The sequence below is a fragment of the Corvus moneduloides genome, chromosome 24 (assembly GCF_009650955.1).
Source record: "Corvus moneduloides isolate bCorMon1 chromosome 24, bCorMon1.pri, whole genome shotgun sequence".
NCBI classification, from domain to species: Eukaryota; Metazoa; Chordata; class Aves; order Passeriformes; family Corvidae; genus Corvus; species Corvus moneduloides.
Window position 1 is genome coordinate 4,944,546 of NC_045499.1, and position 12,946 is coordinate 4,957,491.

The window sequence follows — 12,946 nt, forward strand, 5'->3', positions numbered from 1 at the left end:
CCCCGGGAGCCGGGACACCGGCACTGGGAGATTCCTGGTGAGGACGTGGGGTGGGAGAGTGAATCCTTGTGGGATGCAGGCGGAGGGAATCCCTGGGATGCAGGTGAAGGGAATCCCTGTGGGATGCAGGTGAAGGGAATCCCTGGGATGCAGGTGAAGGGAATCCCTGGGATGCAGGTGGAGGGAATCCCTGGGATGCAGGTGATGGGAATCTCTGGGATGCAGGTGGAGGGAATCCCTGGGATGCAGGTGATGGGAATCTCTGGGATGCAGGTGGAGGGAATCCCTGGGATGCAGGTGATGGGAATCTCTGGGATGCAGGTGAAGGGAATCTCTGGGATGCAGGTGGAGGGAATCCCTGGGATGCAGGTGGAGGGAATCCCTGGGATGCAGGTGATGGGAATCTCTGGGATGCAGGTGAAGGGAATCCCTGGGATGCAGGTGGAGGGAATCTCTGGGATGCAGGTGATGGGAATCCCTGGGATGCAGGTGGAGGGAATCTCTGGGATGCAGGTGATGGGAATCTCTGGGATGCAGGTGATGGGAATCTCTGGGATGCAGGTGGAGGGAATCTCTGGGATGCAGGTGAAGGGAATCTCTGGGATGCAGGTGATGGGAATCCCTGGGATGCAGGTGATGGGAATCTCTGGGATGCAGGTGGAGGGAATCTCTGGGATGCAGGTGAAGGGAATCCCTGTGGGATGCAGGCGATGGGAATCTCTGGGATGCAGGTGATGGGAATCCCTGGGATGCAGGTGGAGGGAATCTCTGGGATGCAGGTGATGGGAATCCCTGGGATGCAGGTGGAGGGAATCTCTGGGATGCAGGTGATGGGAATCCCTGGGATGCAGGTGAAGGGAATCTCTGGGATGCAGGTGGAGGGAATCCCTGGGATGCAGGTGATGGGAATCTCTGGGATGCATGGTGGAGGGGAATCTCTGGGATGCAGGTGGGCTGTGTGGAGGGAATCTCTGGGATGTGCCCTGCTCTGGAAGCCGCTGCTGTCCCAGCCCTCCGTGTGCTCAGCTCCGGGATCCCAACTCATGACCAACAAACCCAAACAAACTTCCAGGGATGTTGGGGTGGCCACAGCTGCTGGTGTCGCTTTTGGGGGTCCCTCAGAGCAGATCCCGTGGGTTTGGGGGTCAGGGACACCATCACCCCACAACCCGTGGCCTCTTTGGGTGCCCGGCTTTGTCCGGAGCCGCGTTCTGCTCGCTCCAGCTTTATCCCATTGCAAACATTCCCGGCTGCTCCGTGCCAGCCGGGCTTTGTGCCTGCACGTGGAATTGCAGAAATCCCAAAAAAAGGCTTCACTCTCCCAGGGAGCACCTTTAACACCCACCGAAGCCACGCTGGCAGCGCCACTCCTGCTTTCCCACTCCGCAACTTCCCGGCAGTGCCGGGGAAACACGCGCTGCTCGTTTTCCTTAAAAATTACATTTTTTAGAGCAAAATAATCCCCTCCCGGGCAGGGCAGTCGCTACCTCGAGCCCGCGGTGCCGTGGAGGAACAATCTGCCCTCTTTTGTTCTCTGCTCCGCCGAGGGAGCATCGCTGCGGGCCGAGGGCCAGGGGTGAGGGATTCCCACTGCACGGAATCCCGCGGTTGTTAAGGTTGGAAAAGACCTTTGGGATCCAGGGCCAGCACCCCGTTTTCCTTGGGAAAAGAGTGGGGGGTCCAAGCTGCTGCTTTTGGGGAGGCTGAGAGCGGCTGTGGGGCCGTGGCAGCGGGGCTGGTGGGGGAGAGGGATTTGGGGGAGGCTTGGGGGGGCTCAGAACTGATGGAGGGAGGAGTCTGGGGGGCTGAGGAGGAGCTGGGGGGGCTCAGGGCTGGTGGGGCAGGTGGGCTGAGGGTTGATGGGGGAGCTGGGGTCCAGAGCTGAGGATGAAGGAGCTGAGGGGGCTCAGAGCTGATGGAGGGAGGAGTTTGGGGGGCTCAGGAGGAGCTGAGGGGCTCAGGGCTGACGGAGGAGTTTGGGGGCCTCAGGAGGCGCGGGGGGGGCTCAGGGCTGAGGGTGGAGGAGTCGGGGAGCTCGGAGCTGATGGAGGACCTGGGCTGGGGCTGATGAAGGAGCTGTGGGGCTCAGGAGGAGCTGGGGGGGCTCAGGAGGAGCCGAGGAGATCCAGGCTGAGGATGAAGGAGCTGGCGGGGCTTGGGAGGAGCTGTGGGGGCTCAGGAGGAGCTGGGGGGGACTCAGGGCTGATGGAGGAGTTTGGGGAGCTCAGGAGGACCTGGGGGGTGCTCAGGAGGTGCCAGAGGGCTCCGGTCTGAGGCTGGATGAGCTGGGGAGCTCATCCAGGAGGAGCTGAGGAGATTGACGATGAGGATGAATGAGCTGGGGGGGCTTGGGAAGAGCTGTGGGGGCTCAGGAGGAGCTGTGGGGGTTCAGGAGGAGCTGAGCAGATCCAGGCTGAGGATGGAGGAGCTGTGGGGGGCTCAGGAGGAGCTGTGGGGGCTCAGGAGGAGCTGAGGGGGCTCAGGAGGAGCTGGGGGGGCTCAGGAGATGCTGAACGAGCTGTGGGGGCTCAGGAGGAGCTGGGGGGGCTCAGGAGGAGCTGGGGGGGCTCAGGAGATGCTGAACGAGCTGTGGGGGGCTCAGGAGGAGCTGGGGGGGGCTCAGGAGGAGCTGTGGGGGTTCAGGAGATGCTGAACGAGCTGTGGGGGGCTCAGGAGGAGCTGTGGGGGGCTCAGGAGGAGCTGTGGGGGCTCAGGAGGAGCTGAGGGGGCTCAGGAGGAGCTGGGGGGGCTCAGGAGGAGCTGTGGGGGCTCAGGAGGAGCTGAGGGGGCTCAGGAGGAGCTGGGGGGCTCAGGAGATGCTGAACGAGCTGTGGGGGCTCAGGAGGAGCTGTGGGGGGCTCAGGAGGAGCTGGGGGGGCTCAGGAGGAGCTGAGGGGGCTCAGGAGGAGCTGGGGGGGCTCAGGAGATGCTGAACGAGCTGTGGGGGCTCAGGAGGAGCTGTGGGGGGCTCAGGAGGAGCTGGGGGGGCTCAGGAGGAGCTGGGGGGGCTCAGGAGATGCTGAACGAGCTGTGGGGGCTCAGGAGGAGCTGTGGGGGGCTCAGGAGGAGCTGGGGGGGCTCAGGAGGAGCTGAGCAGATCCAGGCTGAGGCCGGAGGAGCTGTGGGGGGCTCAGGAGGAGCTGTGGGGGCTCAGGAGGAGCTGAGCAGATCCAGGCTGAGGCCGGAGGAGCTGGGGGGGCTCAGGAGGAGCTGGGGGGGCTCAGGAGGAGCTGAGCAGATCCAGGCTGAGGCCGGAGGAGCCGGAGGGCTCGGGGCTGGCGGAGCAGCCGCGCTCTGCAGGAGGCAGAGCCCAGAACGCCGAGCAGTCCCGGGGCCGGGTGTTCCCGTGGCTGGGGGTCCCCTGCAGCATCGTGGCCACCCCCGACCAGCCAGGGCCGGGCTCTCCTGGGCTCTGCCGCTTTATTTTCCGCAGGATTTTATGGCGGTTTGGGTTTCGTCGCTCTGCGGGGAGGGAGCTCCGGGCCGCTGCGAAGTTTTGAGCGATGCATCACCAGATTCCCACCCCGCTTTAACCCAGTCGGGAACACGCAGAAGGGAAATAAATTAGCGCAGCTCCTGACAGTTCTGCTGGAAAATATCTCCGTGCTTTCACCCCATCCTGTGCCTGTCGGGGAGGCACTCCAGGGGTGGAATCCAGCCCGGCCATGCCCCGGGGGAGCTGCTGGGTGCTGCCCGTGCCCGGCTGGGCAGCGCGGGGGTTCCTGCAGCGCGGGCAATGATGGAGAGGCAGAATTTCAAATATTTCAGACCCGTCTCTCCTGGTTTGGGTCCTTCGGCTGAAGGAACAGGAGCTTCCCCTGGGTGCAATCCTCAGGGGAGGAGCTTTTCCCTTTAAAAATGATGGATTTGAGCTAAAAGCAGCAGCAGAAATGTTTGGGGTGAAGTCGGCAGGGCCCCCAGGCAGCAACTTTTGGAAAATTTTTTGGCCTCTTGGAAGCCCTGCTGCCCTCCCTCCCGCCTTCCACCTGTCCAGCCCCACATGGCTGGAGCTGGAGCTGTTCCAACCCCCAAAAAGGGCTCGGCCACCCTCGTTCCCTTCGCCCCCAAACACCCCTTGCACCCCAAATGTCTCCGCGGCTGCTTTTAGCTCAAATCCATCATTTTTAAAGGGAAAAAGCCCCGCTTTTTAAAGGGAAAAGCTGCTCCCGTGAGGGTTGCACCGGGGGGCAGCTCCTGTCCCTTCACTTAAAGAACCCAAATAGAGAGGTCTGCGTCTGAAATGTTTGAAATTCTGCCTTGAAATTCTGAAATGAATGCTCTGGTACCAGCCAGCACGTGGAATCGCAGAAATCCCCCCAAAAAAACCCCGCTCAGGGCATGTGATGGTTACAAAAGATGCAGGCGGGCGGTGGCCGCAGCCTCCTGCCACCTTTTCCCTGTCCCTTATCAGAGAGGGACAAGATAAGAAGCCACCCGAGGACCCCCCCGAAAGCACCCAGGCAAAATCCGTTCTTGTTATTGTAATGCAGCTCGTGGCTGCTCATTGTTGGGTGGAAAGAGGAGAGGATATAAATTAAATATAGCCAGGGGAGCTGAAAGGCAGCGTTTGATCGGCTCTGCTGTGGGAAACGGGGTTAGCAGGAGCTGGGGAGGAGAAGTCGGAAGGGAGAAATTTGGGATTTGGAAGGGAGGAATTCTGAGTTTGGAAGGGAGGAATTCACAGTTCGGAAGGGAGAAATTTGGAGTATGGAAGGGAGAAATTCACAGTTTGGAAGGGAGAAATTTGGAGTATGGAAGGGAGAAATTTGGAGTATGGAAGGGAGAAAGTCACTGTTTTGAAGGGAGAAATTCAGAGTTTGGAAGGGAGAAATTCAGAGTTTAGAAGGGAGGAATTCACCTTTTGGAAGGGAGAAATTTGGAGTTTAGAAGGGAGAAATTCACAGTTTGGAAGGGAGAAATTTGGAGTATGGAAGGGAGAAATTCACAGTTTGGAAAGGAGAAATTCAGAGTTCAGAAGGGAGAAATTCAGAATCTGGAAGGGAGAATTTCAGGGTGACATTGCTGCCGTCCCAACCCTACCCCCCAAAACCTGAAAGCTTTCAGGGGTTGTGCAGCCCTGAGCTCTGCTCTGCTCCCTACAGAGCCCCCAATGCCGCCCACCCCCGCCACCCCTTCAGGGCGCTTTGTCCCCACCGTGTCCCTGCGGGGTGCAGGGAGGGGATGCTCAGGGTGGGCGCAGCTCTGCGGAGGGGCTGGAACGCGTCACCCGCGGTGTCCCCGCCGTGGGGACTGGGAGGGGTCCGCAGCAGCATTTGGGGACCACACAGGGACACAGAGGCGCCGTGGGAGCTGCAGCCTGGGCAGGACGGGCACTGTCCCCTCCAAGAGCCCCGCGGGGTCACCTGCTGGGAGGGAGCTGGCGCGGGGAGGCTTTGGAATGGCAGAGCCCGGGAATGGCAGAGCCCGAGCGTTGGGGAATGCCAGAGCCCGGCCTTATCTTTTGTCTGGAACAATGGAGGGCTCGGCCCTATTGTTCTCCTCTCACGCCCAGCGGAAAGCGGGGTCCCCTGGGGCACGGGCTGGCTCAGGAGCGTGCCTGGATCCATGGGCAGGGACCCCTCGTGGGTGCTGCTGCAGCGAGTTCCCCGCAGGGAGCCCTTTCCCCGCTGGTTTTCCCGGTGGATTTTAGGAGCGGGGAAGGTCCCCTGCAGGGCCCGGCTGCGGGCAGGGCAGGGCAGAGCAGAATTTGTCGTTTTTAGAGGCTCTTTTAGGGATTTGGGCTCCCAGGTCTGTGGCTGCGTCCTTCCTGCTGCGTCTCCTCGGGTCTGCGGGTCCATCCTGGGAATTGGGCTGGGGAAAACACATTTTGCGTGTGGGATTTGTGTGTTTCCCCCCCAAAAAAAAAAGCCGGTTCTGGAGGCTGGACAAAGCCAGCACAGCCCAGGGAACAAGCACAGGAGCCCAGGACTCCTCAAGCTGCAAGCAGAGCCCCAAAATCCACCCCCTAAATCCTTTGGTTTGCCCAGAAGGGACGAGCAGCACATCCCAGTTTTTTGGGACCAGGCTGGGCTGGGCACGTGGAGGCCGGAGCTGCCAATTCCCGCTGCTCAGGGACTCCAGGGGAAATTGGGATAGAGCAGGGGGGTGACCCAGGTGCCACCAGGCACAACGAGCCCCTCGTGTGCTGCAGAAGCCCCAGCTGGACGCTCTGGAGGAGTTGGACACCGTGTCCTAAAAGGGGAGCGACGATGGCTTCTGGTCTGTGCTGGCTTTTGTTGTGCAGCAAAAACCGCCCCAAAAACCTTGTTCCCAAATCCCTCTGCTCCCTCAGAGGTCAGGAAGCCGTTTGGGAGCTGAATTTCCTGGGTTTTAATTCCTCCAAATCCAGCAGGGAGAGGAAGGGTGAGGCCCAAAGCCATCCCCATGGGATGGGGGTGATTTGGAGGTCGCTGTTCCTGGATCCCTTTGGATCTAGCAGTGGGATGGGAGGTGGGGTGTCCCACACCCCATAACCCAGGGGTGTCTCCCTGAGCTGAAAATAGTGGCCAAAAAATGACAAAAGAGGGCCAGAAATGGCTCCCAGGCCCTTGTGCAGTTTCTCATCCACGTGAGGCCTGCGGAAGCGCCGCCACCGCCGGATGCTCCGCGTCAGCCACGGTGGGGGATGAGCTCAGGAACCGAAATCCGCACCCTAAACCCAGGCAAACATCACCAAAACAGAACCAAACATCGCCAAAACAACCATGGTTGAGGGGCCAAAAACGTTTTTCTCAGGGGGTTTCATCCATCCCTGATTCCTGTGAGCCGGAGCCCAACAGGAACAGAGTCAGGGCTGCTTTTGGTGAGGGATTTTGGGGCAGGAGAGGGTTTTGGGGCAGGAGATGATTTTGGGGCAGGTGAGGAGCAGCCAGTGGCACCCTCAGGCCGCCTCTTCCCTCAGAGTGAGGTTGGTGATGGCCCTGATGGCTCCTGGGGCAGCTCCCAAAACACCAGGAAGAAAATTCCATCGCTGGAATGTGCAGCGACCCCAACATCTGGAGCTCCCCGTGCCCCGAATTTGGGCAAATTTGGGAATTTTCTCCACGTCCCTCCATGGGACATTTTGGAGGTGAGGACCCATTTGTTGCAGCTCAGGGCACCGAGTGCAGGGACCCCAAAGGTTTCCGGGGCGCTGCTGGCTGCGGTTGTAGGGCGGAAACGCGGCCCCGTAAGAATTCGGGGTGCGATTCGGGGCTTGGGTGCCATGGGTGAGAGGCCCCAGGGCTGGCTCCAAGCACCCTTGGGTGCTCCTGGGTGTGCCCAGCAATCCTGGGAAACACGAGGTGGGATTGGCGCCCGCAAATGGGAAAACTTGGAAAAACGAGGGAATTAGGGGAAGGTGGAAAATGCCATAAAAACTCAAGGATGGGGGGTTCTGGACGTGGGTGATGCCGTGGGAGGAAACCCCCAAAGCCTGGAAAAAGAAGGAATTAGTGGGAGGTGTAAAATTCCATGGAAAACTCCAAGATGGGCGGTTATCGGCTGGGATGGAGACCTCCAAGACCTGGGAAAAAAAGGAGTTAGTGGAAGGTTTAAATCCCATTAAAGCTCAAGGACGGGGGGTTATGGATATGGGTTTTGACGTGGCATGGACACCCCAAACTCCTGGAAAAAGAAGGAATTCTTGGAAGGTGTAAAATTCCGTGAAAGATCAAGGATGGGGGTTACGGACTGGGATGGACCCGAAATAGCACCAGGTTCTTCACATTCCCAGCACCACCCACGGATTTCCCATGGAAAAAAGGGTTTGGGAAGTGCTTCCCTCCCGCTGGGAGATGCGGGGCAGGAGGGTGAGCCCCGCTTTTGGGGTTTTTTTTCCCAAAGGGACCAGAAGAAAGCTTGGATCAGGCGATAGAAAAGTCTTGTTTAATGTGTTGGTTTAAAGTCTGGTTTAAAATCTGGTTTAAAGCCTTGTTTACACTCAGCCTCAGCTCAGCCACCCCCCACCCCCCCAGCCCCGGCTGTGCCTGGAAACTCTGAGTGACAGAAATGACACAAAACCCCAGATCGGCCACCCCGATAAACCCCGAGGGCGCCTTGGGGCGAGGGCAGGGCAGCAGCTCCCGGGCTTGCCATGCCAGGCTCGCCGTGCCAGGCTCCGGGTGAGTTGTCCCCATCCTCGTCCTGGATTTTTCTTGATTTCCCTGGGTTTCGTCACTTTTTAAATTGAATTCCCCTCATCCCCACCTTGGAGTGGGTTGGGGAGGGAGGTGATGGCCCGGAGGGGATTTGGGAGCCGCTCCAGGGATTTCTGCTGGATCCCGAGGAGCTGGAGTTCCCATCACCCCTCTGTGGGTTATGGGGTTGATCTAACCCCGCTGGGTTTTGGGGTAAAGGCTCAGCACACGGGGGAGGTTTCTGCATCCGAAACTTCTTAGAAAGTTTATTTCTGGTGAGGAAAAAAAGGCTAAAATGGGTAAATCCCCATTTTTCAGAGCGCTGGGCTTCCCTCTATTAAAGAGGGAATATTTTGGGGTTTTCTTGGGTTTTAATGCTGAGGAGGTGGGAAGGGCTGAGGAAAAGGGGGAAAAAGAAAAGGGTTTTGCTGGAGGTTTAGACCTGGGATTTTCTGGGAAGGGGATTTTCTGGGAAGGGGAATTTGTGCTTTCACACTTCTCCCCACCATCCCTGCCCCTGGTTTCCCTCTCCTGAGCATCCCCTTTTCCTAAAGATCCTATCAGCCCCATAAAATTCCCTGGACGTAAACCCGGAGGTGCTTCAAGGAACCTTTTCCTTACGGATTTATCCCTTTGAGTGCAAGAACCAGCTCAGACCATCCCGGCGGGTCTGGAGGCCAGGAAATGGGAATGACCAGTGCTGGTCCCGTGGCTTGTCCTGGGATTGTTCCCATGCCTGGGACAGGGGGGGGAACTTTGCAGGGTTGGAAATAATTCCAGCGCCGCGGAGTTTCCTCCGCTTCCCTGATGAGATCATTCCCCGGCTCATAAATCCCACGGCCAGGAAGTTCCACCTGAGGTTCAGGCGGATTTTTTTCCGCCCCCCTCCCTCCCGTGTTTCAAACCCTCCCTACGGCAGAAGGAAAAATGTGTTTGGGTCGTGGCTGTGAAAAGGGTGGCCCTGGGCCAGGGGACGCCCAGGGAAGGATCCGGCTGCTTCCAGGGATTTGGGTTTATTTGGATAATTATGAACCTCCCGGCTGGGTTTTGTCACACAGGCTCGCGGGAGGCAGAATCCCTGGATTTGGGGTTGGGAAGGGAAATCTTGGCTGTTTTTAGGGCAGGGAGAAGTCAAGGGATCCTAAAGGATGAATCCCCTTGGAATACCGGGAAAGCAGAGGGAGCGGGAAGCTGGAAATTCTCCATCTGAAGGGACACTGGGATGTGTCCCAGAGCTCCGGGATGAATCCAATGGATCCCTGGGAATGTGTGGGGCATGAATCCAACCGATCCCTGTGCCCACAGGGAGCGCGTGGGGCTGGTTCATCCTTATCAGGCTTTGTTGGGAGGCTTTGTTTTCCCATTCCCGCCCACCTGGAGCATCCCACTGGGATCCTGCCGGTGCCTCTGGCCACAGGGAGGCCAAGAGGGTGAGTTGGATTTGGCCAGGAGAGAGGGATAATCCCATGGGAAAAGCAGGAGCGGAGCCACTGAGGGCAGAGATGGATCTGCTGTAGTTTAGTCCTCGTCCCATTTCCTGGGACACCAGGGTCTCCTGGGATTTATAGGGGATGGAAAACATCCCTGATGGAGAACATGGAGCATCCCATGAAGCCTCCCAGATCCTCCTCTTCCCCTTGGCCCAACCTGGGAATTCCTCTTCTCCTCCCTTGCCTTGCGTTTGAGCGAGTTTAGGGATGAATCCTTGTTATTTTCCCTCTCTCCTCAAGTTTTGGAGAGTGGGATTGATTGGATTCGCCCCCAAAACTCTGCTGGAGTTCTTCAGGGAGAGACACATCTCATTAATAATCCTGGATACAGCCTGGAGGCCTCTGGAAGAGGTAGGCTGGGTTTTTTGGGATAGAATCTGTAAAAATGGGTGTCATTTCGTCAGGATTCAATCCTCCATGGGCGCTCTGGAGAGCTGGATTGCTCCTTTCCATCTTCAAAGATGGAAAATCGATGTTTTCCCCCCCAAAAAAACCCATAACGTGGCAGTGCTGAGACAATTCCCGGGGTGAGGAGGGGACATCCCCCCCACGGGGACACCAGGATGGGGGTCCCACACCCCTGGAGAGGGTCCCTGCTGGAAGTGGGGGTGGCACAAGCAGAGGGGTGACCCCGGCTCCTTCCTGTGCCGGCCGTTCCCGGGAGTTTCCGTGATGCCGGTGCTGTCACCGGAGCGTCACCGCTGTGCCCTGACCCCATGGGGACGTTTCCGGATGTTTCCAGAGGCCGTTTGGCCTTCAGGGAAGGAGAAGTGGCCTGCAGGGAACTGAGGGTGGATGGAGGATGGACAAAGGCCCGGCTGGTTTGGGTGGGCAGTGGGAAATGCCAGTTCCTGCTCACCCCAAAGGTCTTGGCAGGATGGAAAGGGGCATTTGGGATCTGCGGGGTCTCTTTGGGATGCTGATTTTCCATTGGGTACCGCTGGGAAGGACACTCCAGGCAATTCCCATCCTGTCCCCTCGTGCTCCCGCTGCCCCTTGGAGCATCCCCCTCCCCAAATCCTCCGTGCCCACCACAGATCTCCCATCTCAGCGCGGATTTTGCAGCTTTTCCGGCGCCCCGAGCTCTCCGGGCAGGGGAGCTTTGGGTTTTTCCGCTGTCGAGCGCAGGTGAGGTGTCGAGAACGCGGGGGCGGCCGAGGATTGGGCAGAGCCCGAATTTGGAGCGTTTCCGCTGCCGCTTTGTGGGGCAGCGGGGTGGGCACAGAGCCCCGCAGGGGACACGTGCTGCCAGCGCTGACACACGGATCTGTGGCTCTGGTGTGGCAGCGGTGCCGTTTCTGGGGCTGAAAACGCTCATCCCCTTGCTTTTTGGGGTTAAAAGGGAGAATTTTTTCCCAACAAGCAAACCCTGAGGTCTTGCATTTCCTCATCCATGCGTTTTCCCGCTCCCATGGATGGACGGCACATTCCACCTCCCCCATGGCCACCTGCTATTCCCAGGGAATGACCCCTCATCCCGGGATGCTCTGGATCCCCAGGGAAGGGACGGCAGCCCCATGAACTTCCCCCAACCAGGGACATCGGCCACCCCTGGCCATCCCTGCCCTGGCACGGTGGAGCAAACATCCATTCTTTTCTCTTGGAAGACACCCGGGGCGGAAACGCTTGGAAGCGGCTCCGAAAGGACATTCCAAGTCTGGCAGGAAAGTGGCCCCACTCCTCTGGCAGGAGATGGGCTATTGTCTGTCCCGGTAGCCGGCCGGGATTCCTCAGGTTCTGCCTGGAAGAGGAAAATGTCCGTGTGTGTCTATTTTTTCCTCTGCCCTCTCCCGGGGGTGTCGGGGCCGCTGCTCGTGCCGGTGGTGGGGCCGTCGTTGCTCCTCTGGTGTTTCCTCCGTGGATTTTTCCCTGATTTCCCCGATTTCCTGGGTTGTGGTGGCGGGATGAGGCTGTGGCGGTTTTGGGATGATTGGGCAGCACGTTGGGCTCCTGAAGGGAAGAGCCATGGATGGAGAGATTGGGAGGGAGGAGAGCAAAGCTCCCAAGAGCTGGGACAACCTGATGGGCAGGACAGGGGAGGGTCATCCCAAAAATCTGGGCAGCCCAGCTCGCCCAGCAGCTGACCAAATGTCCCTTTGCTGTCCCTGGGGTGGGATTGTCCCCAAATCGAGGGGCAGGATGAGCCCTGGAGCAGGAGTGATGTGACACAGGGATCTCAGCACCTCCTGGATCCCCAGGCTCCTGTTCTGTTGGGATCTCATCTCTTGGATCCTCAAGCTCCTGCAGTGCCGGGATCCTGGCATTTCTTGTATCCCCAAATTCCTGTTGTGCCAGGATCTTGGCATCTCTTGGATCCCCAAGCTCCTGCAGTTCTGCAATCTTGTTGCCTCTTGGATTCCCAAACTCCTGCAGTGCCAGGAGCTTTGTGTCTCTCGGATCCCAAATTCCTGCAAGGCTGGGATCTCAACATCTCTCAGATCCCAAGCTGCTGCAGTGCCGGGATTTTGGCATTTCTCAGATCCCAAGCTCCTGCAGTGCCGGGATTTTGGCATCTCTCAGATCCCAAGCTGCTGCAGTGCCGGGATTTTGGCATCTCTCAGATCCCAAGCTGCTGCAGTGCCGGGATTTTGGCATTTCTCGGATCCCCAAACCGGTGCTGGGCAGGGTGGGGGTTTTCTGGCACCTCATCCCCCTTTCCCGGTGCCTGGAGCCGTTCTGCTCCGCACAACCAGGGCCGATAGGATCAGGCCTGGCTGGCGGGCAGGAAGGGTGGCACGGCCACCGGGAGAATTGCAGGACGTGCTGTTCATGGGTACGAACCAGGAAAAAAATTCTGTCGCCATCCCGAAAATCTTGGAATTGCCGGGCTCGGAATGGGAGGCAAGGTGAAATATGGGAATTTCGGGGCTTTGCTGCTTGTGGGATGAGCCCCCAAAACGCTGCGAGGGGAGGGAGCATCCCATGAGGATTCGGGATCTGTTTCCATCCTCGGGGCTGGCACTTCGCATCCCAACCCCATTCCCTCCCTTCCTCCCCACCCAGGGTTAAATGGGGAACATTAAAGGCCAAGAAGATCCCTTTCGCTGCCGGTGCCAGGGCGATTGTTCCATGCCCATTGTGTGCCCCAGGCAGCCCCGGAGCCCCCACCTGAGACCCGCCTGGAACGGGATAACAGCGCGTTTCCCCCTTTTTTCCCTTTTTTTCCCTGTTTGCTCGGCAGAGCAGATAATAAACCCTCAATGAGGCCTCGTTCAAACGCGGCCCCATTACAGGGCCGGGCCCGTTCGAAGAGGGAGCTTCCAGCGGCACCGGGAGGTGAAGCGCGATGGGACCGGGACCCGCGGGAGGGGCGCGATGGGATTTTGTGCCCGTCTCAAA

The 12,946-nt window shown here is 58.8% G+C and overlaps 1 protein-coding gene across 6 annotated transcripts in view; it reads left to right on the forward strand.

Annotated features, from left to right (window-relative positions):
- SOX13 (SRY-box transcription factor 13) overlaps positions 1-12,946 on the forward strand; it is a 25,450-nt gene that overhangs the window by 1,088 nt on the left and 11,416 nt on the right. The window contains exon 1 of one of the 6 annotated variants that reach the window (XM_032133069.1): positions 10,897-10,901. The exons of the other annotated variants lie outside the window; for them this stretch is intronic. The gene's annotated coding sequence lies outside the window, so the exon portion shown is untranslated. Of the gene's footprint in view, positions 1-10,896; positions 10,902-12,946 lie in introns of those variants that run through there. 6 annotated transcript variants of the gene reach the window in all.